We start from the raw sequence: 5,082 nt of genomic DNA, 5'->3' as shown, positions 1-5,082 counted from the left end.
TGATCTCCCCGTGTTTTGCAGATTAGGGATATCAATTAACCTTAGACACCAGAGTGAAAAGAGCAGGCCTGTTTTACTAGAAATAACTAAATAATGTAACAATAATAAAGAAAACGTACCATAAGAAAAGACAGAGTAGCAGACTCAAACAAATAGGAAAATACAAATAGGAAAATCCATCAAATCATGACTACCTGAGAGAGAGGGAACAGCAATTAAGAAAAGATCCATCACCACTTGCACTCGTTCCCACCCCCCAGCCCCGCAGCGCTGGGCAGCCCCGGTTACACGGGGATTGGCAGAGCCTGTCCTTGCAAGTGGGAAATCCTACACGGTGCCTCCACCCGTAGCTGAGGCATCCAGAGTCGCTGTGAGCAGGTCCAGCCTTGTAGAACCCAAAATCAGCAAGTCAGAATAGCTAGCACCTTTGTTTAAGCGGAAATATCTGGTCTCAATCTCACATGAGATTCCCCCAGAGCCTGGCCAGGGCTCAGGGGAGAAGCCTGTCAGGGAGTTTCCCAGCTCATCTCATTGGATTATGAGCAAGGTCTCACATCAGGCCACAGCCACAGGCAGTGGCCTCCACGACCCTGTTTTTTTATCCACACACAAAGAAAGATAAATATACATTGAAGATAGCTACATCTTCCTGACATATTTCACTAATGATAACACACTGAGTTAGCAGCTTCGGCTCAGGGCCTGTTGCTCAGGCTTCAACACTTCCACCTTTTAGATCAGAATAGGTGGTTGGTTATAACTTAGTATAATACCTGTTAGCACAATGGTTATCAGCTATAAAATATACAGGATTCATCTACAGGTTAACTCCAGCTTGACCCTATTGTCCAAGCCTTAGCGCTTCACCCCGAGAGTCCCCTTGCAAGCAGCCAGGACCAACACACAGAGCAAACATTCCAGTGTCTGCCAAAGGTTAAAATCCCACGCGCAGCACCATGTGGCTGGCAGCGGTTAAAGCCGAGTTGGGCAGGAAAGGAGCTAAATGGTGAACACGCAGTTGGAGAAAGCATTTGATTGAGCACCCCGGCACTGAAGAGCTGGGAAAAGGGTGGGCACAAATGCCCTTTTGGGGCAGAGAAGAGGAAAATGTTCCTCCAGAGGCTGAGATCCAGCGGCTTCCTTCCACGTGCAGGAGCTGAAAGAGAAGCACTCAGAGCAGGGGAAACCACCTCCAAATCCCTGCTCCTGACTGCTCTTCCCCCGGCATCCCACACAGCCTCAAAGGGCACTTCGGGTGGCTGCAGAGCCCTCCCGCTCCCCACAGCTGGTGCAGCCACATCGAAGTACAAAAAGGAGTTTTGAGATGACTTCAGGAAGTCAGGTCAGAGTCAGGTGGAATTGGAGCGGTTTCTAAAACTGTGGAACTGACAGGAGCCAAGTACCTGCTTGTGCGGTACAGAAAACGTCCCCAGAGGGGCAGGGATGCTTGAGGAAATCTGGTGCCCTGCCCTGCCATACCCTGGTCCCCTCTCCCTCTGCTCTTTAAGCCTCCAGGCCCTGGGCACCACAAGGTGGGAAAAAGCCCCCATTTTTTTTCGGAGTCTCTGCCCCAAACCAGCGCGTGGTAATTTGCTATGTCAACCAACACATTAAACGCTTTCGAGAATGCTCCGTTCCCAGAAGTTCCCCACCTCCAAGCTGCATTCTGCTTTTTACACTGGTTGCCTGGTTTTGTCTTCACACAGCCAATAGTGAGGCCAAGTCTGTATTGCTGTGTTACCTGGATTAGCTGTTTTGCATCCTAGGTACTGCAACCAGATTGCGATCTGCAGTTCAACCCCTATCACATTGTTTGACAGAGAGAAAATAGCACGATACATGAGCACGGATGCCAGATCTGTTACTGTTAAGACTAAACAGCACAAAACTTCACAATTATAACTAAAGGAATAATTCTACTATAAACAGTAGCTAGTGTGCTCATAGTCTCTGCAGATCACTTACCCTCGAGAGGGCACGGCTCTCTTCCCTCAGACTGTCACAAGTTACACCACCTGAATAGTGGCCAAGACATATTCTTGAACCGTAAAATCTGGTGCAACTGCTTTGCAAGTATAAAGATGCTACAAAAGTGATCTGTGAACCCACGGCAACTCCCAGCTGGGATCTGCCGGCAGTTGGTTGTTCTTCAAATGGGACTATAGCGTGTATAAGCTCAGTGCCCCTTCTGTAACAGCTCGATCACTCAGGCCCACTTCCCGTCCCCAAAGGGCAACAGTTCCTGCTGCTAACCTGGCGCACTTGTAAAAATTCTGCAACAGTAATTCTTTTTGAGGACAACAAATCACTTCTCAAAGACCTTTGGCAGAAGGAACTTAGAGGAAATGCTCTTACCTGATCACCATTTTCTTCTGCAGACAATAGCAACCATTATGTGAAAGTTTCCATTAAGCAAAACCCAGCTTGTCTGTCAAAACCAAGAGAGATCTTTAGCTTTTAGGCTTTTAAGATGATTTCGACTGTCTGCAATTTTCTGGTGACACATTACACCTCCTGTTCCCCTCTGACATCCTGTCTCTGTAAACATAAGATTCAGTAACTTTTTTTCCTTAAGACAATAGTTGGTGTTAGTCTGGTTTAAGGCGTAGTGCTTATTTGGACTTGAACCCTCCACACAATATTTGTTACTTATTTATCTAGGCAGGGTGTAACTTAATGGTAGGAGTATAAAAAAAAAAAAAAAAAAAAAAAAAAAAAAAACCAACCAACTCACTGAGATTATCAGTTGTGTGCTTTTCACTGTGAGGGGAGAAAAACCAGGTACAAGAGGTTTTCCTTCTTCTGAAGCGAAAAGATGATTCATCTGCTATTTAGAAAAGGTGATGATAAATAATTTGTCAGCTCTGAAGGAACAAGATTACACACAGAATAGACACCCACAGGTGACAAGAAGGCAAACTGAAGAGCCATTTTAAAGTCAAACATGACCTGCCTGTGCTGCTTCATGGAAACATAATATATTCTTTTGTTTCCTGTGTTTAAAATCAAGGCAAAAAGACAGAAGTATTGTATTTATGGCCAAAGTCCTTGTCTAGCCTAAGTTCTACAAGCTTTTAATATACACTGGTGTCTGTGGGCATCTGTCTATTTGCAAAGAGTCTGGTGGTTAACTTTGACAGTTGTCCGCCAGCAGCAGGGTAGTTGCTGTTCCGTTAGCACCACCAGAGTCCTCAACAGATACACTTTCCACAAGCATCTTAAACTGCCTTCTTGGAAGAACACGTACGAGGGAAGAGCAATTCATTAGTGCCTTTCTTTTCAAATTACACTTGCCATTAGTAGCAAATAATTTTTTACCTCTCCAGAAAAAAAATAAAAAAAGAAAAAAAAAAAAAAAAGACGCTAGAAAGAAAACACCAGTAACTGTAAAGCAGATCAGGGATGAACAGAAGGGCCATGAGAAAGTAAGTCAGGAAGGTCAGCTACTGTTCTTACTCCCCACAAAAGTAAAAGGCCGAGGGATACCATTAAATTTACAAAAACAGTAAGCATAATGCAACTAAAATAAACGGCCCATCATTTGCGTACAAACTTCGCTGTCATGGTTACCCCTGGGATTGAGCACTTAGCAAAATTAAGACCAAGATCTTGAAGTGGGTAAGTACAAGGTTTAGGCAAAGCGTGAGGTCCAACTTGGAGCTGGGGGAGCTTCAAGTTATTTCTCACAGAGGCCACCGCTGTAGCCCCCTCCCCTGCTATCAGAAGTCCCCACCACACACACCAACCCAGCACACCCCTGCAATACTAAACCATCATCTAGTCCCCAGAGGAATAGCCTACGGGGAAAAAATAGGATCCTTTAAAGTCACAACTTATTTCTATTGTCTTCTAATACACTGGGTACCGGACCCAAAGCGAAAAGTAGACTGGATTGCCATCCACCTTCCCAGAATTCACCATCCACCAACCACCTTCCCACCATCCACCTTCCCACATTCCACCATCCAGCTTCCCACCATCCAGCATCGACCATCCTCCTTCCCACCATCCAGCACCCACCATCCCACAGCCCACCATCCACCACCCATCACCAGCCTTCCCAACATCCACAATTCACCTTCCACCATCCCGCAATCCTCCATCCACCATTCAAATCACCACCATCCCACAATCCACCATCCATCATCCACCTTCTCACACTCCAGCACCCACCATCCCCCATACCACAATCCACCATCCACCATCCTCCTTCCACCCATCCCACAATACAACAGGCACCATGCACCATCAGTCCTCTCACCATACACCATCCACCATCCCACAATCCACCATCCACCTTCCCACCATTCACCTTCCACCATCCAGTATAAACCATCCATCATCCCAAAATGCACCATCCACCATCCAGCACAGCAGAAACCAACATCCACCACCCACCATCCACCCTCCCACCATCCACCATCAAACATCCACCATCCACCATCTCACAATCTACCATCCACTATCCCAGTCTACCATACACCATTCACAATTCACAATCTACCATTAACCATCCCACAATACATCCACCATCCCTCTTCCCACCCGCCGCCATCCCACAATGCACCATCCATCATCCCCCTTCTCACACTCCACCACCCACCCTCCACCATCCCACAATCCACTGTCCGTCATAGTACCGCCGCACAGCTCTGCCCCATAGAATCCCACCTGCCCCACAGCTCTACCCCACATCTCTCCCAGACCCACAGCTGCCCCATAGAAACTCTGACCCACACCCCACCCCACGGATCCCTCTGCCCCACAGAGACCCCCTGCCCCATGGCTCCGCCCCACAGCTGCCTCTGCTCAGCTGTGGGGCAGAGGGGCTGCTATGGGGCAGAGGGATTTAGGGGGGTTTGGGGCATTGGGGAGGTTTTGGGTCTTTTGAAGCTTTTTGAATTTGGGGGTTTAGGGATTTGAGGGGTCTTTGTGGTTTTTTTGGGGGGTGGGGTGGGGGTTTATTGGTGATTTTTGGTGGTTTTTTGTGTTTTGGCTTTTTTGGGCCTTTGAGGGTTTGGGGGGGATTTTTGTGTTTTGGGGCTTTTAGGGTTATGATGGGAGGGGAGGGTTGGGGATTTT

General features: G+C 47.3%; 1 long non-coding RNA gene across 1 annotated transcript in view; it reads right to left on the bottom strand.

The window, feature by feature from the left end:
• Positions 1-297: 297 nt before the first annotated feature.
• Positions 298-5,082, bottom strand: part of LOC113485851 — an 18,026-nt gene continuing 13,241 nt past the window's right edge. Inside the window, exon 3 of the long non-coding RNA XR_003399485.1 lies at positions 298-503. This is a non-coding gene — a long non-coding RNA (uncharacterized LOC113485851). The remainder of the gene's footprint in view (positions 504-5,082) is intronic.

The sequence above is a fragment of the Athene cunicularia genome (assembly GCF_003259725.1).
Source record: "Athene cunicularia isolate RWA chromosome 14 unlocalized genomic scaffold, athCun1 chr14_part1, whole genome shotgun sequence".
Lineage (NCBI taxonomy): Eukaryota > Metazoa > Chordata > Aves > Strigiformes > Strigidae > Athene > Athene cunicularia.
The sequence above is the reverse complement of the archived record's forward strand: the minus strand, read 5'-3'. Positions and strand labels throughout refer to the sequence as shown.